This window comes from Nymphalis io, chromosome 15 (genome assembly GCF_905147045.1).
Source record: "Nymphalis io chromosome 15, ilAglIoxx1.1, whole genome shotgun sequence".
Classification (NCBI taxonomy): domain Eukaryota; kingdom Metazoa; phylum Arthropoda; class Insecta; order Lepidoptera; family Nymphalidae; genus Nymphalis; species Nymphalis io.
The window spans coordinates 5,781,500-5,809,312 of record NC_065902.1 but is presented as its reverse complement, the minus strand read 5'-3'; the positions used below and the strand labels follow the sequence as shown (position 1 = coordinate 5,809,312).

Below are 27,813 nucleotides of genomic sequence, written 5' to 3'. Positions count from 1 at the left end.
AACGCTACTCTCAGTGTTGCATTCGAGAAACAGTCCGATTTGGTGGAGGCTCTACAATGTTTTGGGGAGGTATTTCTTTGACGGGACGCACAGAGCTGGTTTTTTTCCGTAATCGTGCTGTTAATGCTGAAACTTACATAACGGACATTCTGGAGCCTCATGTGATGCCTTAAGCTGGATATATTGGGGATAATTTCCAACTTATGCACGACAACGCACGACCTCACGTCGCTAGAATTGTTAAAGACTATCTCAGGGAAGTCGAAATTCCAGTTATGCAGTGGCCAGCCAATAGTCCGGACTTAAACCCGATAGAGCACCTCTGGGACCAGCTAAAACTTACGGTTCGAGCACGAAATCTAATTCCAGAAACCCTGAATCAACTGGAAGCTGCCCTAACTGAAGAATGGCAACGGACCCCACAGGAAGACATTAAAAAGCTAATCAGGTCACTTAATAGGCGTATGCAGGCAGTGATTAGGTCAAGAGGAGGAAACACTCCCTATTAAAGTAAGATTTAGGCACCCAAATTTAAAAACAAACGGCATAATCGTTTTGTACACAAAAAAATAAAATTGCGTAAAATTTTGTGTTTTCGTGTTTTGTCACATATTTACCTAAAAACCTATTTTTTGCGCACTATTTCTGTTTTTGTACAATCCTACAATTGCATTTTTTCATTATCAATCTTAAAAATATAAATATGTGGTAGTTTAAAACCATACGATAGCTTTTTTACAAAAAATGTAGGTGGGTCGATTTTTTTGGAGGCCAGTGTAATATTATAAAACTTTTAGAGGAAGATGCAGCTGGTTTCGGAAAAGGTTTTAGTATATAATATTACCATACAGGAATCTGCGCTTTGTAGTTTTACGCGCTTTAAATTTAGATTATTAATGTGACAAGCGTGAAATTTATGTTTTTGTATTCAAATTTAAAAAAAACAGCAATTATGAAAACAATACGTGCACGTGACGTGGATAAAATTGCGCATTAGCTGTATCCAATATTTAACACTATAACAGATTTGGGGCACACTTGACGGGCATCGAGCATAGTCTAAACACAAAGCTATGAAAGCGGCTTAGTAGTGAAAGCGGATTAGAGCATAATCTGCAACGGAGCGGTTGACATACGCCTCAGGCGAACTGCCTTCCTTGTTTCCCAGTAAACGTATAAATCGGACAAGATCCGACAGCCTAGACTAGACTAACCACTTCCGACTGTACCGAGTATTCCGTACTCGTTTCATACCATGAATTTATATGGGAGTGAAGATATCGTTCTATACAAGTTTTAATTCTAAGCTTAGTAATCTCGTGTATTCTAGAAAATAATAAAGGAGAAATGTACCCGGTACAATATTATGAGGATTGCGTTCTAAAAATATTTTATGAAATACATAATTAGAAAATAATGCTAGCAATCCATTATAATATTTACTTTAAAATAATGTTTATGTAATTTATAATAAAATTAATTTTCTTTAGGCTCTTATACTTTCAAACGTCATTTTTCAAAAACCCACTTAAAAAGTAGCTACTACTCAGTATAGGTAAGAAACTCGGTAGTTATATTTTTCCACCAATAAAACATAATATGTACGAGTTAGTAATTAAACTCATTAAGTTTTTATCATCCACGTAATTATTTATCAGTATTTTAAATATAAATTCAAAATACTATTTAAAATGTTCGATGTTAAACATAATCAATTAAAATATTATAAATAAAACATCTAAAAGAAGCAATTAATGTAATGACACAATACAAAACACTTAGCTTTATTAGGAAGTAAATAAATTCAACTTACCTTATGACATGTTTAATCCGTAGAATGGTGTCAACTGGAACAAGGAGAAATCGTTAATAGTAACTTGACCAGCGGTCACAGCAATTGATAATAGGACGGATAATAGAACGCACCCACATGCCCATATTGACTCACAATAAATGTCATATATTTCTTAATAGAGGAGTGTAACCGTCTCAATTGAAGTGACCGTTAAGACAGGTTTGTGTCAAACGAATCGAAGTGGTCATCACCTGCTGCGAACACACGATTGTTGGGGTCTTTATAAGCAATTTCCTGCAGCGCTGTTTGTAATATTACTGTAATAGAGATAGCACTGTATGTTCTTTATTATGAATAGATGCTGCTGCTATACGGTCGTATAATATTAGTAGTTAAAGCTACAATGTTTAAATGTGTTTGTTTTGTGTGTTGTTGTGATTTGCATTGATTTGAAATAATTTTGAAAACTTAAAAAAATCTTATATATAATATTAGTTGGATACGTTAACTTAAATTACGTTTTAATAATATCTAAATGAAAGTTATGCGAACGATTAGTTGGTTACTGTACTTAATATATATATATATATATATATATATATATATATATATATATATATATATATATATATATATATATATATATATTCAATGTACCGTATGTATGTATGTATTCAAAGAAATATTCAAATATTGACTGTGAATATTTATTTTTATTATTTATCGAAAAATAGTCGAATTGTTAGAAATTCAAGGTTTTTTTTATAGAATAGGAAGGCGGACTAGCATATGGGCCACATGTTGGTAATTGTTCACCGACGCCCATAGACATTGGCATTGTAAGAAATGTTAACTGTCGCTTACATCACCAATGCGCAAGGTTGGTGACCTTGGGAACTAAGATGTTATGGGCCTTGTGCCTATAAATACACTGGCTCACTCACCCTTCAAACCGGAACACAACAATAATAAGTACTGCTGTTGATAGTAGAATATCTGATGAGTAGGTGGTACCTACCTTACACAAAGCTCTACCACTAGTACAGTTACAAAACATTGAATGTTTTATAAAATTTAAAAGTATGAGATAAAGTATATAAATATATACTCGAGACGTACGAGTATATATTTATATATAGACAACACTGGACGCATATAAAAAAGGGAAACATCTAACGTAACCCATAATGAATTTTACATAATAACGGCATTTCCATTCCTCAGTTGAAATGTCATGACATTTTAATCATACTGGTTTCTTTAATATAAAAAGATCCATACAAAATGTCCGACAAACGAAGTGCTACTACAGTTTTTTATCATTTATCACAATCAGGATACATATTGTTTTTCTTATATATGATTTTCAATACTATATTGTGGCTTTATTGACAAATGCAGTTTTGAGGATGATAATGAAACAATTCTGTATCTCCTTCTTTCAAATATCAAATCAGTGATGACAGAAAGAGACAGTTCAATGTTTAACCAGACACCTGCTGATTAACGTTTATAAGTAGGCACTACAAGTACAAATGAGTTTTTATTTAAGCTTAATTTGCATCTATAAATGTATCGTTTTGGTAAAGGGATACATCGTGACCAAATCGGTTTATATTTGATAAAACTCAGCTATACAAAATGTATTCTTTTTAAAAGAGGATTAGGCATTTAGATATTAAGAAACTGTTACCGTAGTTTTTCTTTTCATAGTTTAATGTTCTCTTTGAATATATTGAAAACATAACTCTTATTTATTGTTGACTTACAATATGTAGAAGGCTTTTGATAATTGAACAAGTTACGTTTATTTAGTTACAATATTTTTACATTTAATTTTAATAAAAATTAATAGTTTTATTGTTATAAAGATAATTTGCCAAATGTTTTATTTATAAATCAAAATTTCAATAAACAGATCTCAGTACACATGTTGATTGATTTATTTCACGACCAAGGAAAACATGCTTAAATTTATTGTTCATTTGTTACGTCATTAACAACATGTAAATGTCCAAACAGCTGAACATTTTCACAGTTAAAGGGAATTCGGTTTTGAAATGAAAAAGAAGCTATGCCTGTTCAGATTTTAACATACAACCTTCATTATGAACTAAGTTTTACAGAGGTAAAAGTACAAGTAATAGTGAGTAAGGGCTGAGCCTACTCTTCTTTTGTTGAACACGTTTGGAGCTAATTCAATCACGCTGCTTCAATATGGGTTGATGAATACATATTGCAGAATATATTTTTTTCTTCACCGCCGAGCATGAGATGATTGTAAAAACAATTTTTAAGCCGTATATTTCGATTAGATATTTACATACTTTACTAGCCACTGTATCTTGAATAATTTCAAATAAATGTTTATTCTAAGAATTATTATTGATGATAAATTTACAACTAAAAAAACGTCATTATAATATTTCTTTAGAATTCAATTAAAATAAATAGCCGAGGTGGCCTAGTGGTTAGAACGCACGAATCTTAACCGATGATCGAGGGTTCAAACCTGGGCAAGCACCACTGAATTTTCATATGCTTAATTTGTGTTTATAATTCATCTCGTACTTGACGGTGAAGGAAAACATAGTGAGGAAACCTGCATGTGTCTAATTTCATTTAAATTCTGCCACATGTGTATTCTACCAACCCGTATTAAAGCAGCGTGCTGGAATAAGCTCCAAACCTTCTCTTCAAAAGGGAGAGGAGGCCTTAGCCCAGCAGTGGGTCATTAACAGGCTGTTACTGTACTGTACATTTAAAATAACGAATTCGTCTATTACACGTATTATTATTGTATAAATTAGAAAGTAGCTTCCGACACTTCAATATATTTTAGAGAGTACTTTCTTATACAAGTGTTATTTGCTTTGATTTCATATTTATGCAAGATATATTTATTCATTTACATACACTTTTATAAAACCAAATAATAGATCGAACAAAAGTGTGAACCGTAGATTATCACAGGTTTGTTTAAATCTATGTAAATTTGTTGCCAAGTATGTGTTCTATGTCTATTTACCATACCCCGAAAACCACGATACTGTTCTAATTTCTAAAAACATGGACTTATTGTTACAATTTTTATCTAAAATGCTATTAAAAATTGCATAATTAGTTTATTATCATTCGCTTTATGAAGTTGAAAGTTGGCATAATTATTTTTATTACATTTACATTTTTATTACTTTAAGCTAAGAAATATGGATGAAAGCACATTTATTTAAAAAAATCGAAACAAGGGCTTCATAATGAACTCGCAGATTCGCCTTAGTAATTTTTTTTGGTGAATACTATATAATTTTAATTTTACTGCGAAGCAAACCATTTCATGACACATATATATACATATAAATATGTGTCATGAAATGGTTTTTATACATCGCCAAAATTATATGCTACTTTTATTCAGGCTGTATCCATGTTTTGTTTTTTTTTTTCTCTTTGTGGTGGTACAATAAAGTATGAGTATAAAGTAAGTTTGTGTATCATGACGTTAACATATTATTATATAGCATTACAATTTTGTTTCATACATGCACGGAATCGATAGTAACATTATATTTTAATTATTTAATTCTATATTCAATCTTTTACTACACAACAATATATATATATATATATATATATATATATATATATATATATATATATATAAGAGCCAGTAAGTGTGATCTTATATTTTGTGGCTTATTGACATTTATAAGCGGAGGTGACCACTTAACACCAACCAACTATTTAATAATTCAATCGATTATAAATATAAATTATTTTCTATGTATTAATAGTATGTTTACAAAGATTACCTGCTTTAAGCGTTTCTTAAATTAAACTTGTTTAATGGTATTTCTTAAAGTTTATCGCGTGTTCAAGTTTGAACCTCTTCAAGTTGTAGTAAATTCATTAAGCAATTTAAAATGCTAATGGCCTGTCGTCTGTGAAGTAGGAAGCAGATGAATAATGAAGCATGTGATACGAATCAGGTATTTCATATCGATTCAACGGAGGTGTTACAGGGGTTTTCGAACAGCACTTCTACGCGTAGACTACTATAAATTAGTCGAAGTTCATATTCGAAATGTCATGACTTCAAGTGGTGTTAGTCGATGTTTAGTATTAAGCAGGATGCTGGGAGAAGTATATTCGTGCTAAATTATGACATCATTTTTTTTTATTATTACAGGCGAGAATTTTTACTATAACTGCTTACTTATGTTTTGTCACATAATGTTACCAAAGGATAAATTTATATTTATATATATTTTTAAGCATCACTATTAATACCTTTTACTGTTATTATATTTCATATTATTCGTATGGTTTTTTTTTTAATTTAATTATTGGGTATATTATGATGTCACCGTTTTTAAAAAATTAAATAAAAATGAAAACATACAATTTAGTCTGCTACAGTTGTAACAAAATTAAGTAGAACATAGCTTTTATTTCTTTTCAAGACGTAAAAAATTATCTGCTAACAGTAAATAGCTTAAAATGTATAAACATGACTGACTAAGACAGTCAGTTTTGATGTCATAATTCTTCCATCAACGTTGAGGTTGACCACAGATTAAAATATAATAATATAATCGATTGTGGTGGGCAGCTTAAAGCCTCAGCTCACGATACAAGCTATCAGACCAATGGATTACAATAGCGTCGGCACTAGATAAAGGCTCTTTTTTTCATTTAAGCCACTTGATAAGAGACCCTTTTATATTCAAAAAGGTTTATTCCTGACACAACTTTTTGCTTTTAAATTGTCAATTTCTAACTTCATCTTAAAATTTTAGTTTGAGTCTAGTTTTTAAATCAAATAAAATTCCAAAATCTATATCTATACATTTTCTAAGTAACATAGAAATAATTCAGAAAAGAATTGTTGTTGTTTCTCACGGAGACGCAAATACTCAGTCCTGCCGATACCAGCTACCTTAATTATCCCGGCTACACGCTTGAAGAATCCTTCAAAGCGAAAGCCGGAGTATGCTTGTTCGTCAGGACGGATGTTTGCTGTCACCGACTGCGCTGCTTGGAGGACCCCTCCTTCTCCATGTTGGTGGTACGTGTGGACCTGGTTCGTCAGAGTCGAGTCTACGTGTGCCTCTACAGATCCCACAATGGTGACTTGGAGACAAGCTGATTATTTGACCATCTTAGTCGGGTGGCAGATGCTGCGCAAGAGCAATTTCCTAACGCGGAATTGGTGTTTTTAGGGGATTTTAATGCTCACCACGAATCATGGTTGAAATCCCTCAAAACTGACCATGCTGGAAGGAATGCTCATGCTTTTGCTCTCATACATGACTTGACCCAACTGGTTGATCAGCCCACCAGGATCCCAGACATTGATGGGCAAGCACCTTCTCTACTGGACCTTCTGCTGACTTCTCACCCGGTGGAATATCAGGTTGTGGTTCAGGCTCCTCTTGGCTCTTCGGATCACAGCCTTATATCTACCAGAGTGCCACAGGCCAAGCTGCCGCCACTAGCGGTATGCAAACGTCGCGTTTGGCACTATAAGTCGGTGGATCGGGACGGTATGCGCGATTACTATGCGTCGGTCCCTTGGAAGGAACGTTGCTTCAGTGGGAATGACCCGACAGCTAGTGCCGCTGCTGTTGCTGACGAGATCATGTTGGGAATGGAATACTACATTCCTAGCTCAGATCTCGTCAGTAGGAGTACGCGTAACCGTTGGTTCACTTGTGAATGTGCCGATGCTGTATCATCTAAGCAGGTGGCATATCGCAAGTGGATCAACGGCTGCATTAGCGGGGCATCTAACATTGACTCACTGAAAGCAAACTATAATAAAAATTCCAAGTCCTGTAGAAAGGCATACACGAGAGCGGATGCACAGCGCATTGTACAGATTGGTCATGACCTTGTTTCGCATCCTAGGGGCTCCCGTAGCTTCTGGCGTCTGACCAAGTCTGTGCAAAACAATTTCTGCCAACCTTTGCTGCCACCGCTCAGAAATCCGGACGGATCGCTAGCTCACAGTCCGCAAGAGCAAGCTGATCTCCTGGCTAAACTCTTTGCCGACAATTCCGTCATCGATGATTGTAGTGCGCTGCCACCTACAATACCTTCATGTGGCCATACGATGCCTGACATTAAAATCAGGCAACGTGATGTGCGTGCGGAGCTGCAATCACTTGATGTACGGAAAGCTAGCGGTCCCGATGGAATACCAGCCATAGTGCTGAAGAAGTGCGCAGCGGAGCTGTCTCCTGTGTTAACGCGCCTGTTCCAACTTTCTCTCTCTTCGGGATGTGTGCCGGAGGCTTGGAAGAAGAAAGCTAGTTGTTGAAGAGCTAATGTGCAAGCGGTTCCCAAAAAAGGGGATCAGTCTGACCCGGCAAATTATCGGCCAATAGCTATCACCTCAGTACTTTGTAAGGTGATGGAACGGATTTTAAACAACCAACTGATCCATTACCTAGAAGATCACTGTTTAATTAATGATCGTCAGTACGGGTTTCGACCAAAACGGTCCACAGGTGATCTTCTAGCGTACGTAACACACCTCTGGGGTGAAGCTATCGACAAGCATGGAGAATTGTTGACTGTCAGCCTCGATATCTCCAAGGCTTTCGACAGGATCTGACACAGAAGCTTTCTCTCCAAGCTGCCGGCATATGGTCTGCCTGCTCAGCTATGAACCTGGATTGCCAGCTTCCTACACAAGCGTAGCCTTCGTGTTTTAGTTGATGGTTGCGCTTCACAATTCTATGTAGTGAATGCTGGGGTCCCCCAGGGATCTGTGCTATCTCCCACACTCTTTCTTTTGCATATCAATGATATGCTCTCTCTTGGGAACATACATTACTATGCAGACGATAGTACAGTGCATGGTGGATACCACGGACGCGCAGTGGCTGGGCGGGCGGAAATTGAGGAGAGGCGGAAGGATCTTGTCATTGAACTCGATAGGACGTTAGAGCTCATCGCAAAATGGGGCTCTGATCATCTTGTTGAGTTTAATGCCAAGAAAACACAGGTATGCGCTCTCACGGCGAAAAAGTCAACATTTTCCCCTCTTCCCTCCCTCTGTGGTACTCCGCTGGTGATGCAAAGCAAAATCGCCATGCTGGGGATTGACGTTCGCTGCGACCTTAGTCCAAGGGATTACATCGAGGCTGTTATAAAAACAGCTTCACGGAAACTCGGAGTTCTGAACAAGGTGCGGCGCTTTTTCACGCCACAACAACTGTGCCTGCTGTACAAAACACAGGTACGTACACGGTACCTTTGGGATGGCTCCGCTAAGTACCTACTTGAGGCCTTGGACCGGTTGCAGCGACGTGCCGTACGCATTATTGGCGACGTAAAGGTCACAAACACCCTTGAACCTTTACAATTGCATCGTGAGATAGCAGCACTGAGCGCTTTCTATCGACTGTATCACGGCGAGTGCTCTGAGGAATTATTCTCTCTAATTCCTGCTTCCCCCTTCCTTCTTAAGTCCACGCGAGCTGGTTCTCGATGTCACCGCCTAACTGTGACATCAATTCCATCGCGAACAAAGAAATTTGGCAACTCCTTTCTTTGTCGCACTTCCGAAAAATGGAATTCCTTACCAGCTCACGTGTTCCCCTCCTCTTACAACCCGGGTTCCTTCAAACGAGGCGTGAAGAGGCATCTTGCGGGCCGGCAAGGCGAAGGCGGCTAGTGCAGAAAGCTTTTTCCCGTCTGTACTGGCCGTCGTCGCGTTTGGACTCTACTACCACTTACCATCAGGTGGAGTAGAGTCATTTGCCCTCCCGGCGAATATATAAAAAAAAAATGCAGATACATTTCTGTGAGAGAACATACCATTATCGCTTTGCTAAAATTATCTGACATTTCATCTCTACGTACTCAACGCATCTGCATTGTCAGATCTATAAATCTTTGTTAGAAAAATATAGATTGGATTAAAAATCTTATACGTTAGAATTAACATTTTAGTCTTTACCATTTCAATATATATAAATCACACAATCCGTAATATAAAGTTAGTATAAAAATTATTATATTTTTTGTGTATCAATTGTTAAAAGGATAGATGCCTAATCGTAAGTTAAATCCTAAGTCCACCCACAATATACTAGATTTAAACACTAATAAATCGCTCTTGCGTAGGTAGATAGAATTAAGTAAATTTATTTTTATATTGTGATATTATCTTTGATTTAATAAGCCGTATATTTTTACGTTAATGCTTTGTGAATAAATACATGAAATATAAGGAGAACTTCACAGTAAAATCTGGGACAGTATAGAATAAACTTTTTGAAGATTAAGCTGCGCCCACGCTAGACGGACTTTAATCGCTCATTTCGATTACGTTTATATAGATGAATACGCGTAGTGTTATCATACCATTACTTCTAAATGGAATTAGCCATTGAGATTTACCATGTACCGTGTAGCTTTGCTAAGCGACTGTCATGTGTCAACTTGTTATTCGTGAGCTAAGTCGTAATCGATTACTGTGAGACCTTGTTACTATCGTTATATTTCATTTATGAGATCAAAGAAACGATCAAGGACAGATTGAAAATTGTTGACGGCCATGATAGATTTTTTCATAAAAAAATAACTTTGTGAATCTGAACGTCGTATAATTAAAAATGTCTGAAATAATGAAAGTGAAACATCTGACGTAGATAAGATGTTAAAATATTAATGATCACGATCAGAGTAATCATAGTTATTTATAACAACGAGATTGGTGTTCGGGTATGAGTAAGTAAGTTCATTTTAGATTGAATGTAATTGTACGTTCCCATTTATCTTAAACAGGGCAAACGTCAGTGCCAGCGGAGTACAAAGGGCTACATGTGAATGTAGCTCGAGGGCGCACACAATAGATCCTAACAATGTCTTCGAAAATTTGGCTTTTTTACTACAGTAATGGATGGTCTATTACTCTTTGAGTCAGTTCATTGTCAAATATTTCATCCATGTCAGACCAATTTATATAATATGTATTTTACGCCTAGAACTTACACAATATTTTATGCGCCAGCCTTTAGTATGACCACAAATTGTTAAATAAATGTCGTTTCGTTGCGGTTTTGTAGCGCAAACTTTAATAGATTGTATTGTATTTGTTCTATTTTTTTAAAGTAATATTAAGTATTTAAAAAGTATAACCTTGTGATAAGGTTATTTTATTTTCATAATTTAAAATATCTAAATAACCATAAAATAGTCTCCGACAAAATTGAATGAATACATAATAATATAGAAATTATTAATTTTACAATTAAAATCCATTATTTAATAAACAACAAACGACGTATCATTAAACCACTATCCAATACATATAAAAAAAAACACTATGAACAATTAGCCAGTTCTTATCGCACCGGACTTAAGTAGATTAGAGTAAAATAACATAAAAGGACGATAAATATCCGTTGAATGATTGCGGCCTTTTTATAATTTATCGCATTTAAAACTTACTTTGTAAATGATTGCACTTAAAAGTTATACATTCTTATTTATAATATCATATAAATTTCTAGTCTGCCGGAAATTAAGCATCGATGTATATATGTTTCTTCGACGAAAATCACATAAGAAATTATCACAAATCGAGTACTTTAAACTCATAATGCATGACCGGATTATAGCCCGGAAGTTTTGCTAAAGAGAGATGCTCTTTTAAATTTTACTAAAAAATAAGAATAACGAACGTTTAAAAGTTAAATTTGTTGAATTTCTTGCCGATTCTCTCGGTGGAATTTACATTCTGAATCGTTAGTTACCTTTAAAATAACCTTGTAAAATGTCGATTCAAAATGTATGCACCTAAACATATATAATTATTAGATAATAGTAATTATCACGTGATGTAATGTACGACGTGAACTTATAATTTATTTTATTTTTCTCGTGACTATGATAATGTTCTAAAGTATTACTTATCAAAACATTCAAACCCATCCTTTATATAAAACATCTCGAAATAACGCGAGTTAAAATTAAAAAATAACACATAACGAATTAAATATTCCCATCGAAGAGTGATCTGCATTAAAATTTGTTGCTCTTATCTTACATGCAAGACACGCAGCTGTCAATTAACGACACAATTTCCTCCAAGTGACTCCGCTTTAACAGAAACATTCACCTTTTTAATCCTTTCAAGCTTTATTAATATGCAATTGACCCGTAAGCCGTTAAAAAACTCACACACGGATTGCTTTATTGAATTAATGTCGATTTGATTTAGAGGTTAGTTACTTCCCGTAGCTATGGTCTCTTGTATTTTTCCGATATATTCTGGAACATTTATAAACACATTTTTTAGGAGTTATATAAAAAAATTAAGTATATTCGAAAGTATTGATTCAAATTGCAGTGTTAATAGCTAATATTGTCTAGTTGCTTTTTTATGTTATAGGTAGGCGGACGGGCAAATGGGACACCTGATGTTAAGTGGTTACCACTGCCATAGACATTGGCGATGCAAGAAATATTAATTCTTTACATCCCCAATGCGCCAACAATCTTGGGAACGAAGATGTTATGTCCTCTGTGCCTGTAGTTACACTTGCTCACTCACCCTTCACCAGAAAGCAACAATACTAGCTATTACTAGACAGTGACCTGCCCTCGGCCTTTTAAGGAGACCTTTATGTGAGAAAAAACTAAAACGTCTCCTTATAAGGCAGCTGTTCAAGGGGTTGGTGAATAAGTACACGGAGTATAAAAAACAAGCAAATGTTACATTACAATATTTTTATTTACGAAAGCATTAGATTAATGTCATTTATTCGGTATTGTATCCCCGATCGTCGGTTCAGTTTTACGTATTTTATTCACTGATCTCGCCTCTTCTTGAAAGCTATTATTTCCCAGTACCACTATATCAGGCGTTCGTGACTCACACCATAACGTCACCTGTTTTATTTCAATTAATTCCCAAGGTACGAATAGTGAATACTTTCGCATGTTCTTTGTTTTATTTTAATTTACCATTAGGTGTAAATTGATCTGATAAGTACGGTAAGTTCTCGGTTCTTTATTTAAACACAAATAAATATGTAGTAGAAAATACCGTTAAAAAATATATATATGTTTGGAAAGGTGTTATTTTAGTCTTAAAATAATTATAAACGTATTTTGCTTTTTTATTATATATATATATATATATATATATATATATATATATATATATATATATATATGTATAAATAATATAATATATAATAATAATAAAATAATATAATATATAATATAATAACTTTAAACGAACATTGAAAATGTTTACTAGTTTTGAATCTAAGATAACTAATCTATGAAAAGTTTTTGACAAGAGCGTGTATATAACAGCTGTTTGACCAAAGTAAAAATCAAAAAACTTATAAAATTATACTATTACTTATAATATTAATTATAAAAGCGTCCCAATTGTTCATTGATTATAAAATAAAACTACTACCGATTTGAAAATAAACACTCCAGACATGAGAAGAATCAGCAAAAGAAACACGCTTTTTTTACCGCTTTGCCGTATTCGAGAATGTTCTACGACTTTGACGTGTACATATATTATCAACTACTATTCCACAGTGGTATAAAATGTATATAAGTAGGCCATACGTGGATTCTATTACAATTCAACTGTCATTTAACTAAAAATGATATATTCTCACTTACACATAACCTTGTTTAAATAAATTAAATAATATTTAATATCACCAGTAAGTTATTTAAAAGCATTAAATATAATGATTACTTTAATCATATAATAATCGAGCCAAATTTTATTTCAATTCTAATTATTTACATTTACTTACATATTTAAATTAAATAGAACTTCTTACGTATAAAAATGATTAATAAATATATCATATTACGCATCACAAGGTTGCATAGATGATAAAAAGTGTGAAGTTAGTATTTGTAGATTTTCAGTCAGGATATATAAAAATCATTGTATTTTATTAATATACCTGTAATATATAATATACATATACCTGTTATTTTATTGCTGGAAAAGAGAGACTATTAAGTTTGTTGTCAGTTCTTCTAAGTAGAATCTACATTCTGTACCGGCAATTCCAAGCTTTACATTTAATATTATCTTGTAAAATTAAATATTTTTGAATAATGAATTTGGGATTGATATCATCAGTTTTATAGTTCAGTTCAGTTTTATAGTAGTATCGGATTATGAATGCGCGGAATAATACGGGTAAACATAAAATTTTAAGATAACCTTTATTTGGGTAAATTTTATGAAAATATCTGTAAATGAAAGGAACATGTTGAATGTTAAGTATGAATGTTGGACAAATTATTATTAATCAAACGAAATCCGTACAAAATCGTACTGGCCAAATATTTGATTTTGCAGTCTGTCTTAGGAAACTTAATTAATTAAAGAAAGTCTTTAAAATTAACGACTCTATAGAAACTTTTCATCGAGAAAACTCATTTGGTCTTCGGGAAAATTCTTCATTTCATTCCTTTTATAATTTCTTTTTCAATAAAATGCGAGCAAAAATGTATTTAAAAAGTAATAGGCCGCATTATATAGTAATTAAATTATAATACTAATCATATAACTCCAACAATACTATCCTTTAATACGATAAAAATAAATTCCAATTAATTCTTAACCTTAAATAAGAAGAAATGTGAAGAAAAGAAAATTGGTTACAATAGGAATAATATGAACAATTTCTGACTGAATTGCAACCATGGTTGTTCTCATAGTTCACTCTAGTTAATTGCATAGGAGATATTATAAAGCAAATACGTGGGCGCAATTGAGGGAACACTCTATTTCTTACTCTTAAAGTAGTGAGAGTATACATTTAGAAGAGGATATATTTCTTACACTTAAAGGGTGAGAGGACAAGAGAGGAGCCGGAGCTCTTAATTATTTCCGAGGCACGGGAGCATAACTCAGCTAAAAATAATAACTTAATAACCTTTACTGTGGCGACAAGGGTTTTGAACTCCAGATCTCTGAAAGCAGCCACAAAGGCTATCCACTAGACTTAAATGACGACATTCAACAATTGTTGTAATAAATCTCTTTACATATGTTCAACTTAAGCATGTATTCATATTTACACGAAACAAAGAAATATACGTAAATAAATTCGCGAAATATAAAGCGGTTTTAATCCGCGTAGCGTGACGCGAAAGCAAATGTCACTCGTTCTGTTTCAATTATATGAGCACGTTTGCAAAAAAAAAAAAATGAAAGTTGTATTCGAATGTTATTTCTTTTTTCGACTCGCCCTTATTTTCGTAACCAATATTATATGAGGACGCTGGGAATTGTTTTATAGATTTTTAAATTAATAATTTTGTATGAGATGTTTTAAATCTAAGCATTTAAGGTAAGATAAATGGATTTAATTATAAAGGTATAGTGGTATATTTTCTTTGACTTATCCATTTCATTTGTAAAGTTAAAATTCAGGCTGTCAAAAATCTAAGTAGTAAAAAACTCGCTTTCAAATATCTAAATTGATAAGGACAAAAAAGAACTCGAACGATTCCTTCTTTAAAATTACGCCAGGGCAGTATATATTTTGACGTATACAATTTGACAGTAATAATACTTATACAAGCTCGATTTATATAAAAATAATCTCCAATTCATAACATTCGTATAGCTCTTTTGTATTTATTTTCATTTAATAGATTTTTGAATTAGCACTCAAAGTCAAATCAACGATAGAGAAAAGCGAGCTTGATTCCTGCGTGTAAGTATTATGACCTAATTTCCAATACCCCACAGCGATATGAGGCCAATAATAAAGTCTGAGCCACTCCACCATGATGGTCCTTCAACCTTTCAACTGCTCCTGTGATGACGAAAAAGCGAATTATTCTTATTTCACACTACGCTAACCTTGCGTTCAAAGAAGCCCCTCGATTCTCTTTGTTCCACGTAAAACCAGCTTTATATTATATATAGGTATATCGGGGTTAATTATTGGGCTTTCAAGATCGGCACGCAATGTTAAACCGCAAATTGGAATACGAGACATGCTCGAATAATTTGGTTTTTTTTTGTAATACGTTTTATTCTTTGTCAGTTTTAACATGAAAGATAATTTAATATCGGTACATAACATCAATTAGGTTAATGATTAGAATTTATTATTGTTCGTGGTTGGATGTAAAAGTTACAAAAAGGTTGTACATTCCAACATAAAATTTAAAAAAGTGGGATGTACACTGGATTTTATTTCACTGGATTTAACATGTCTTTACACATAAGCTGTTTTTGCATATGTAAGCTATAATTTCTAAACGATTTGATAAATCGATCATATTAATCCAATATATTGGTTTTGTCCAAATGATGATTAATAGCTATGGATGATCCGATAGATGGTGCTAGTGTGTAGTAACGTACTCGTAACCCGTGGGTTATTATATTATAAATTCTATATTTATGGAATTACACTTATACTTATTCACAAAAAATAGTTTAATACAAAAATTGCAATAAAAAAATTAGAACCACTTTTTAACTAAAAGGAAGTCATAAAAAAATCTTATTTAAAATTTAACTGTTTACAGATGAAGATTATGTCTAAAAGTCGAATGGGAAGTTGACTGTGACGGACTAAATTGCACCTGTGTTTTTTTTTACGTCGTTAACAAAATGAAAAGCATAAGATGAGAAACTTATGTCTTGGATAATATTCTGCCACGTTTATCATATCCGTAACGGAGCAGCGTGATTAGAAGCAACCTAGAAGAAAGATTTACCCAGCAATAAAACGTTACATGCATATAATAGTGTTGATATGAAAACCTGATAACGTTTACAACTTTCTAAACGTAAAGTATTATTAGTCCTTACATAGTGTAATTAGACATTTGGACAAAATTAAGATCCAATGGTAGACAGCATATAGACAACAAAAAATACTAATATTCTTTTTACTTTAGCCTATGAGCTGAAGTGAACTATAACTAACTATAAATTTGAAGTGACTATTTATCCTCAGGTTAGGTTATGATCATACTTCATCCTACTAACAATCAAAAACATTTTTCCTCTCTAGTAATATTTATTATAAGAGAGATTAAGAGTTCCGTCACAAACACGGCTGGCTGTATTAAGTCGTTAAGATCATTAACATTTTCCGCGGACTGTCCTTGACATTAAACACAATTTGTATTCCGCAGCTTAGACTTGCAATAACACAAACGGTCAAAGCTCTTTTAAAACGGAAACAATAACTGCCTTACGCACAATCGTGGATTTTGTAATACACAAATCACTTATGCTCCGTCCTTTACTATCATTATATGCTTCTCTCTCTGGTTACTAACATTCCACTAAATGATGCATAATATTAGTAGTACGTTGTGAACAATTGCGGTCTGTACTTAATATTATAATGTAGGGTGCCGCCACACTAGGTGGTTACAAGCGATGAATAACGCGATATGAACAAAACACTTCCTGCCCGGGACTTGCTGCCCACGAAAATTATGATCTACTCCAAAGAGATTGAAGCGATAAAGCGTTATTTAAATAAACGTTTGAGTAAAATATGAACATTTTGAAACTAATCTCTTTCGGAAGAAACATGCAAATGTTCAATTATTAATAGCTTAAGAAAAATAAAATTATTATAACGCGTAACTTGTTTTCTTCCTAATCCTTTTAAATATAGAATGAATAATTAACAACTTAGTAGGTACGCTTAATACTTTAAAAGGAACAATTATTATCATTTTTAACGGAAAATATAAATAAATTGCGTTTTCAGCTTGATATGCGCCTAATACCAAAAACATATTATATAACCATATTTTTTTTCTTTATGACCTAAAATAAAAATAAAATTAATAGATATGATGATGTTGAACATTTGGAAAAAATGAATTTCAAAAAACCACGTCATTAAAATTTCGATGTCATCCTAATTTTGCGGCTGTATTTTTAGTAGTTTAAGCTGTGTATACATCAGGTCAGTAGTTAAGCCTCCGAATTCATTAAAGAAGTACGAAAAGTAAGATAATTGTGTCACCTATCATCATTTCTTGTTAATCTTAAATCATTAGGTAGTAAGTAAGTAAAAGTAACAGCCTGTGAATGTCCCACAGCTGGGCTAAGGACTTCTCTCCCTTTTTGAAGAGAAGGTATGGAGTTTATTCCACCACGCTGCTCCAATGCGGGTTAGTGGAATACACATGTGGCAGAATTTCAGTGAAATTAGACACATGCAGGTTTCCTCACGATGTTTTCCTTCACCGTATAGCACGAGATGAATTATAATCACAAATTAAGCACATGAAAATTCAGTGGGGCTTTCCCGGGTTTGAACCCACCCAAATCATTAGGTAATTGTTTTTAATTTAAAGGTTCGTTTTGAAATTAAAGGAACGAAGTAATTGATTTGAAAATAAATAGCCTAGCTAGGCAAATGACGTCTCCTCTTCTGTTTAGTAAATTGTTTTGGCACACTGTTTCAGTGAAATAGTAGTAGTGGTTAGAGGGATGAATTATTGTTATAGATTTTAAAGTAACATAAAAATAACCTGTAAATATTCCACAGCTGGAAAAAGACTTCTTCTCCTGTTAAGTGGAAGGTTTCGAGAATATTCCATCGCTGCTCTACTATATATTAGTGTATATGCATATGGCAGTAATTTCCACAAGGCAAAAATAATTATTATTATTATGAACAAAAGCATTATAACAAGCGTAACGTACACGCTTGTTATATAAGTGCGTTCCTTTGACGTTTGAGTCATTTCGTCCCTTTAAATAAGAAATACATTTAAACATTAATTTCATCCAGATGTTATTTTCAGTAAGATTTCGTTAACGTAAAAAAAACCTTGGCTTCTCAGCCGTCTTTCACTTAAACATACTCGTTTAGCCTCGGGCTTTAGGGGCGATGATTAATGAACCATTCCGTAGGTACCTAACACCGTCAGCCCCTGATTCGTGAATAAATAAACAAGATTTAAAATTATAACAGGATTATGGGTAATGAAGGTAAATTCTACTTTATGAAATATTGCTTGATTTCACATTTTTTATTGTTTTTCTTATCTGTGAATAAATTTTGTTAGAAGGCGATAAAATTCTAAGGAACGACTTATCTGATTGTAATTAGCTTTTAGCTTTCTGTATTTCACAATGAATTTATTAGGAATTAAAAAAGAGACGATATTTTTAAAATCGAGTCAGATGTTATAATTTGCATATTTTCTTTTTATTCAAATAAAAATAAGTAATAAAAGCAATGTTTTATAGACGAAACCTTTCATTCAATTTCTCCAAGTACCTATATAGGCCTGTCGTAGCACGTCTGGGTGGGTACCACCCACTCATTAGATATTCTGTCACTAAGCAGCAATTGTTGCGTTCCGGTTTAAAGGGTAAGTAAGTGTAACTACCGCCTCTAGGGACATAACATTTCAGTTCTTAACGTTGTTTTTTTTTATACAATAGGTAGGCGGACGAGTATATGGGCCACCTGATGGTAAGTGGTCACCAACGTCCATAGACATTGGCTTTATAAGAAATGTTAACCATCGCTTACATCGCCAATGCGCCACCAACCTTAGGAACCAAGAAGTTGTGTCCCTTGTCTCTGTAATTGAACTGGCTCATTCACCCTTCAAGCCGGAACACAACAATATCAAATACTGCTGTTTTGCGATAGAATATGTAATAAGTAGGTGGTACCTACCCAGATGAGCTTGCACAAAGCTCTACCACCAGTAAAGTTAGTGGCGCATTGGCGATGTTAGGAATGGTTATTGTTTCTTACCTCGCCAATGTCTATGGGCGGTGGGTACCAATTATCATTAGGTGGCTTATTTGCTCGTCGACTACCTCTAACATAAAAAAAAATATTTTTTTAAAATATGAACACGTAACAATACTAATTTATTAATGTCATTACGTAATTAATAATTATTTTGTAAGTTTTGTTTATATTTTCCTGTTTTATGTAAAAACGCTTGTTCCGACTGATATATCTTTCATATTATTATAGTGTATAGTTTCCGGTCAGTTATATGCTATATATTATATGTTACTATGTTGTATAATTTCAAGATATATCTTAATATGCCAACGTAGTCGGAGAGAAAATTGTCGGTCCAGGCGAGCTCGTAGCGAGCGCTGCCAAAACTATAACAGATACAAAACGGTAAATGTTTATGAATGTTTAATAAAAGCCTTATTTTATCCATACGAAGTCAGAGCGGGTAGCTAGTATAAATTCAATTTCTACAAAAATCGTTGGTCCTATACAAATATTACCCTAGAGCCGGATAGACAACAACTAGTTATATTAATAATAATTAGAAATAATAAATAAATGAAATTTTAAAATTGTAGAATTTCAGTTATTATACAGTACAAGGTTACTGCTCTAGCCGAAACTTTACAGAAGGGGTTTGCAACTTGTCTATTCTGCTAGCAATCATGTTCAGGATTGTATTGGAGTTGGCCCGCACGCTGTGACACAAGGATGGGCACAATTTCCTTAAGCTAATGCCTTGATCTTTATAGTCTTATACTTATAGATCGTTAATTTTTTGCACAATTTTATGTTGTTGTGCATTAAAGTATATAAACACGTAAATAAACGTTCAATAAAATTTTCTATGATTATTAAAGTTAAAGCTATAATTTCAAATCGTTATTTTTTGAATTGGGTGAGAATTGAGTTTCAATTCGTTCTTATCTACAAAGTTACTGTAACCAAGTTATAAACTTAGAGCTTTTTCGTCAAGTTTTCATAAGCGTATTAACCGTAAAAATACAACATCCATAAAAATAAACTTAATGAATAATGAAAGTCAGTGTTATTGTCTATATACACAGACAATAGCTAATAAATAATAATATAAATAAATAAATACTCTTTAAATAACTTTTGCCTATTTAGTCTAGTGGCTAGTTCAGAAGTCTGCGTCGAAACAAATTTTGAATTCAAAGTTAGACAAAGTTATTTATATTTTCTTATGAGAAATTATCAGTAGGTAGGCGGCCGGAATCAAGAACTTCTCTTTGTTACATTCCCGTGCTTGGAATTTCAGCCAAAAGGATTTCTATTAAAAATACACAAAATAAAAATTTAATATTATAAAAATTATGTTTTTTACAAACTGCTTGCTAGTTTGTCATTTTGACTAGTTGCGTATATACTCGTGGACATTTAAATAAAATTGACTATGGTGATTATCTAAAAATGTTCAAGAGGTTACACAAAAAACTGTTTAATAAAAATCACTGTCCACGCCGGTAGGCGTCGCTATCACAGATGTTTGTATTTGATGTTTGCTTAGCAATTGTTATATTTAATTGTATTTTTCGCTTACATTTGTATCTCCACATACGTGCTGTCCGTTGGTGGTTACACCTTTGGTGTATCTTATCCTTAATATATTTCAATGTTTTCTTCATGTGACTGCATGCTCATTACCAGGTAGCATCACTATCTATGTTTTAGGATTAAAAAATTGATCGAGATTAAATTATATGAGAGATTGCAATAATTGTAAGTGATTTAGTGTCTAGGAGAATATATTATATTTTTGTTTAAATGTTACTGGGCCATTTCAGCTCTAATTCATATATTATATTTAATAATAATAAGAGCCAAAACGGATCTACTGTTAAAACACCTTAACGAGAAATCTCAAGATCCAATTCAAGCGTCTGAGTTAAGTTGATTTTGAAGCGTTTAAGTGATTAAATTTTGTATAGCATTCAGCTCATTTTCGATAGTAAAAATTGGGAATCTTGCATGTCTGGCGATTGAGAAACCTGAGATGTAAAATGTATGATAATCTACTACCCTTCTCCTTAGAAATAGAGGAAGTTAAGAGCAATAGAATGTTACTTTTTTTCAAAATTTATTATTCCATTAATTTATTAAAAAAGTGGCTTTACCACGTGATTTTTTACGATAACAGCGTTATCATCGAGCATCGTATCTAATATTTGTGAACCATCCATTATTGCTTTCCTTTTATTGCACTAACTTTAACAAAGTTGAATTACAATTTATATTCGAATCGAATTCGATTCGATTTACTATATACACACAATATTTATTACAATATATATATACAAAATAGATAGATATAGATATTTTAAAAGTTATGCATTAAATAATTTTATTAAAAAATGTTGTAATGGTGCTCGCAAGAATAACCGGTCTTACTCTGATATCGAGGCAACTTCGTTGATTTCCTTTTATGGAAACCATGTTTTGCCTTGATCCTGCTGTGTTCAGGAATAGTGATGGTTAGTGTTATTTTATAAATTCACAGCGAGGGAAATAGTAATTATATTGGTAACTATATTCAAGATACAAAAGTAAACATTTATCTACCTGTATGGATACTATCATCCTTAGATAGGTATGTATGAAACACCTGAATTGATTTCTCAAAATAAACCATTTGAAAAAATCAAACAAAAACACATAATTCAGAAACGAACTCTGATGACGTCAAAACATGATTTATCAAAATGACAATTGTCAAACGCACGAATATCATTATTGCCATAATATTCAAAAAGAAATGTAATAATAACAAATTATATGTAATCGCATCATAAAACATATATTGTAAGTTATGAATTCGTATTTAATGCATAACATCTGTATGCAATGGCTATTTTCCAGTCGCGTATAAATTCTGAATCAGCGTGTGCTTTCGCGATTATAATAGAAGCTAAATTTACTTTGAAAACGTATGTATACTACCGTTCAAATATATCATTGGAAGTTTGCAAGATGATTGGTAAATTATAATCATTTCAAGTATTCTTAAAATCGTACGACATTTGTCGTACATACCTGTGCTAGTTTATAAAATTCGATTAAGCGAGCGTCATTTTTATTTTAAATATCCTAGCTCAACATATTAACATTAAATTCAGTAAGTTTTAAGCAGATCCTCATCTGATACTGATATTTTCAAACATTATTAAAATTTATTATAATAAGACTTTTCCCCACTAGGCACCTTTCTGTGCCATCATGCGGAGTAGCATCGAGTTACTACATCATACCAAAAATAGGGCTCTATTCATACGCGTAACCTAAAATAAAATTATAAATTTAAATTTCGATTTAACATTAGCATTATATAATATATACTAATCTTATAAAATAACTTAAAAAACCACACCAAACGATTAATATTAATATTCAAGTTATAAATAGCTTATATAAAAAAATAAATTGTATCGCGTGCATTCTAAGCATACTCGTAAGCATTTGTTACCCAAATGCTTTTACTCAGTGGCTGTCGGCTTGCAAATTGAATACAATTTATCATGCAATACATAAAAGAGTTGAACGGAGTGATATTTTTCGTGAAACATACACTAACAATATGGAAATTTTACTACATAAATACATCTGTCATATTTCGGTTTACGATGTAACAAATTATGATCTGTCTCTTTTTATAAAATGAAATGTTTAAACGCTTCAAAGGACATAAGTAATTATTATTGTTCAGTTTTTTGGAAAAACTAATAGTTCTATCATTAAAGTAAATAGAACATATAGAATTATTAATAATTCTGTCGTAATAACTTCACGCTAATATTTTATTTAGAAATAGAGATGTGAAAATTATATTCAGTTGAGACATGACACATATTTCAGAAAATATCGTAAGCGTTAGTATGTCAATAAGATCGTAAAACTACAAAATCGTTAATAAAAACCTAAAAGCTCGTAGATTTATTGTTGCTTTATCGTTTTACACAGGAACAGTAGTCGCATTCCAACCGCAGATATAATCATTGAGGAATGTGTTATAAAACCTTACCATCAGGTGGAGTAGAGTCATTTGACCTCCCGGCGAATATAAAAAAAAAAAAGATACATTTACAATATAGTATAGTTAATTCGATTTAAACATCCAACAACTATTTTAGACCATCGAGCATTTATACAATTTAAGCCTTAGCATTTAGTGGCTTGCTATAAAACTGTTTTGGAAAGTGTTTTTTAAAAGAAAACATATAACAGATAGACAATATGTAGTAGACACCTCTTCCCATATATATTGATGTTAAATGTATGTATATATATGAATATTGGATATATGTATATATATAATATGGACATACCTTAAGCCGGATAATATCATTACAGAATGATGTATGGTTGTTGAATAATTTAAAAATTTACATATTTATTTTTAAATTTAGAATATTATAAATTTGTTACTATTATAGAACTCAACAAATAAATACCCTCTGATAAAATAATAATCACTAGCTCTTCTCATGTTTGGGTGTTCTCTTTCTAAAAGACGGCTTTTACTTTCACTATCAACAAATATTACATTTATTTATTGAAATTTTTTTTTAATAAAAATATATATTATAAAAACACCTGATGTGTGTACACCACCTACTTTAATACATAAATTTTGTCCTTAATGGCTCTTTAAAATATAAACCTATTCAACAGTCATTGTTGTTATCAAAATTCGTTAAAGAAAAGAATATTTGAAGTTTAAGCTGTACTTTGAAAAATAATATTATTATAACGCGTTGTTGTGTAAATTTGACATATTTATCAAGCATTGAACCGCACCGGTATCAATTGTAAAATATATAATGTATAGGAACAAAAACTTCGAATATCGAATAAGTATAACACAGCCGTGTTTCCAGAGTGATTTAATCCAATAGATGCGTCTTTGGATTCGGCGCTGTTTTTTTCAAAACTTCGCTAAACAACTTCGAATTCTGATAACATTTAATGGATAAGATCAAATATCAATATATCGTTTATTGACTGGAAGTGTTTTATGAGACGAAGGGTTTCAAAATAAGAAGTCATTACACAATAGGGAGCTAGTTAATGGGCCATTAAACGAACCTATAAATTTAACTTAATCATGACTAATTGAAGTGGCATACAGGGAACGCATATATCAGTCTTAGTTTTAAAACGTCCGGGTGGTCCGCATTTTGTCGCTTTTAGTTTTATAATAGACAGAGGAAGGTAAAGTACAAGAATATAAAGATAGGATGGTATCGTTAATACTGGAAACGTAGGTTGAAAGACGTTCTAACCTCTTTATCGTGCGCTTTAAGACACCTCGTAACAATTTGAGATATGTAAATACTCATACTAAAACGCATACGTAAATAAGAAGAACGATTAAAAAATCTTGACTCATAATCATATTTTAAAATAAATTACCACACGACCTTAGACTAAATATGTATAGATATTTAAATTTTAATAAAATTTACATACTTGAATTAAACGCATTTCATAATCAAAGTCAGTCTTAATAGACCTACACAATTGATATAATCATATTTTATACTTTTGTAAGTATTATAACGGAGGTGCGGTGTAATAGAATCACCAATCAAGTTGATTCTACTAAAGGATCTCCATTTAAAACCCTTCATTAAACTTATCCGAGTCGGATCTAAGCCTGAATTCGTGTTACGTAATCGATTTAGAAACGAGAAGCCGCGAAGGACAAAGTGCGGTCACAAATTTACATATAAATTCGGGATTATTTTAATTTAAAATGCATTTTGAAAGTTTATTTGCATATATATGAGTGTCCATTAACGTTTCTTTGTAGCGGTTGGCTCATATAGCACTCGAGTGAGTTTACGTATTATTACGGAGGGGACAGGCAACCGCTGTCGTGAAACACTTTCACGCAACACAAACATGTCGGGAAGCTCATGTGAATGGCCACTTAATAAAATTAAGCAATTTGTCAACTGTGCACAACACCCATATTGACACTAGGGAACTATAGGGTCGTCCACATAACCCTCTGTAATAAAAATCTCATTAATTAATCCACTAATTATATTACTAAATTCCATCAATTAGTGAAAAGGCTGAAGCGTTCTTGTGAATTTACAACACATAAAATTAATAGTATGCACGTAAAGCGACACACACACATACATCAAACGACGGAGTTGATATATTAAGCGCAGTTAATCAGGGCAGACGGGATTTCGTAAATCAGTCATCCACTAAGAGATTTCTCTGATCCGATTTTAGGGGAAAAGAGAAATGCAAGCAGCGCCTAATATTTGTTCTTGTTGCGCTAATAGCTCGTAAATATTTCAGCGGGAACGGACACACATGCGCTTGAGACAAATGGCCGTTTATAAAATATATGTGCGCCGTCACTTTGAACCTTTCCCATTCGTTACGTTTCCGACGACTGAAATAACAATACCGACCCGTTACTGAGTCTCGAGTTTTTAAACTTCGAACGGAAATGCGAGCTATCCATCAATTTTGTAGTGTGATTTAGGAATAACACTCTTAACGATTGGTTCGTTGTGATACATATCTCAATGTACAAAATGTTAAGTGTTATTTTTGTTCCGCATCTCTAAATTAGAGTGAATAAACCCGTCAACCGCGTCAGAAGTTCAAGTTTAAATTTTCAGAATATTTCACACTTTTGAATACAAGAAGGCCTCAGATTTGAGTTTGAGAATTCTTAGGTATTAGTTAAATTATTTAGAAGTGTCTGTAACTTGAAACTTATTTTTGTTTAATTTAATCGCTTACAGCTTTAATCGTAAACGTTGTTTAACGAATGTTTAGTTAAACACTGACTTCTCTCTTTCTGTTATCATTCATTTGACATTCGAAAGAAGAAGACACAGCATTGCTAAACTAATCATCCTCTCAACAGAAGTGATAATTAATGGTAATAATTATTTCAATAAATAATAACAACAATTAGACATATTATAGTTATAATATTTGTAATATATAATATCATAAAAAAATATTAATGTTGAAACAGAATCCGTACGAATAATTCTTGTGACGTTATAATTTATCGTCTAAGTCCCTTTGCGACTTGCTTAATATCAAAAAGGTTAGTACTCATTTCCATCTACAAAGACCAAAATAATTGCAGTAATTAAAGGTATTTACAAAGTTAAATCTCATCATTTAAATAGGTCTAGAAATTAAAAGAAAACAGTTAATTAAAGGAAGCTATTTAATATAGAAATATAAATGTAACTTGTGAAAAGGCTAATCTTAGATCGACGAGTAGAAAAGATAATTCCGCGGCGTCCCTGCCATTCTTCATTCGCGAGGATTACCTCCGGCGGTTATATTCCGATCCACTTGTATACTATATAACGCCGACCTTCTGAGATAACTTGAATTTATATTTGATAATGTTGTATATATATTTATTATTTACACTTGCTTTCCTTTTAATTAAGTCTTAAATAATGTAATTCATTTAATTACAAATAAATTGATAGCTGGCTTACATTAAGATATTATTATAATATCATTTTAAATGTCACTTAGGACACATTTAAAACCAGCCAATGCCCGACGTGCATTGCAGTGCATTTTTAATTTTTGTAGGCAATTATCCTAAGCGACATCTATTGTACATATATAGTACTATATGATCTGAGAAAGTTTTGACATTATCAATATATGATAAACGATACTCGAAAGAGATACAAAAAATAAGCACTATTTTTAAATAAAGGCTTTAAATTTTAGCCCGTTTTATCCATCATAAAATGTAATACACATCATCATTATTGTTACGTATTATAACTCAGCTTTGATTTATTTAATTGATCATTGATTCAAATATCTCATCTCCTTCTTTATGCACTTATTTCTGAATTAACAAGTATCAAATATTGTTGGGCTTAGTACATAAAATTAGTGAACCAAGAAGTGTATGTACTAGGTATTCGCAATACACAATATATACAGTTGTACGCTAAACACGTCACGTTGCGTAGACTATGAGAAAAGTTACCGCCGGGCGAGGATTTATTTGTCAACTTAGCTCTGATAAAAGTTTGTTTGACATTTGATTGTGAGGTCATGCCTCCCCGATTCTAGATAAGTTTCAAGAATCGCCTCTTTTAACTTCAAATTAATTTCCCTCGATAATATCAGGTCAAAACATTCGAATAACCTGAAGTTTTAACAAACCTTTCTTAGAAATTCGGTTCATTTTTAAGCGATTCA

The 27,813-nt window shown here is 32.6% G+C and overlaps 1 protein-coding gene across 1 annotated transcript in view; it reads right to left on the bottom strand.

The window, feature by feature from the left end:
- The window catches only part of LOC126774005 (uncharacterized), a 111,832-nt gene that overhangs the window by 32,198 nt on the left and 51,821 nt on the right, over nt 1-27,813 (bottom strand). The window contains exon 2 of the transcript XR_007669782.1: nt 1,814-1,847. The gene's annotated coding sequence lies outside the window, so the exon portion shown is untranslated. The remainder of the gene's footprint in view (nt 1-1,813; nt 1,848-27,813) is intronic.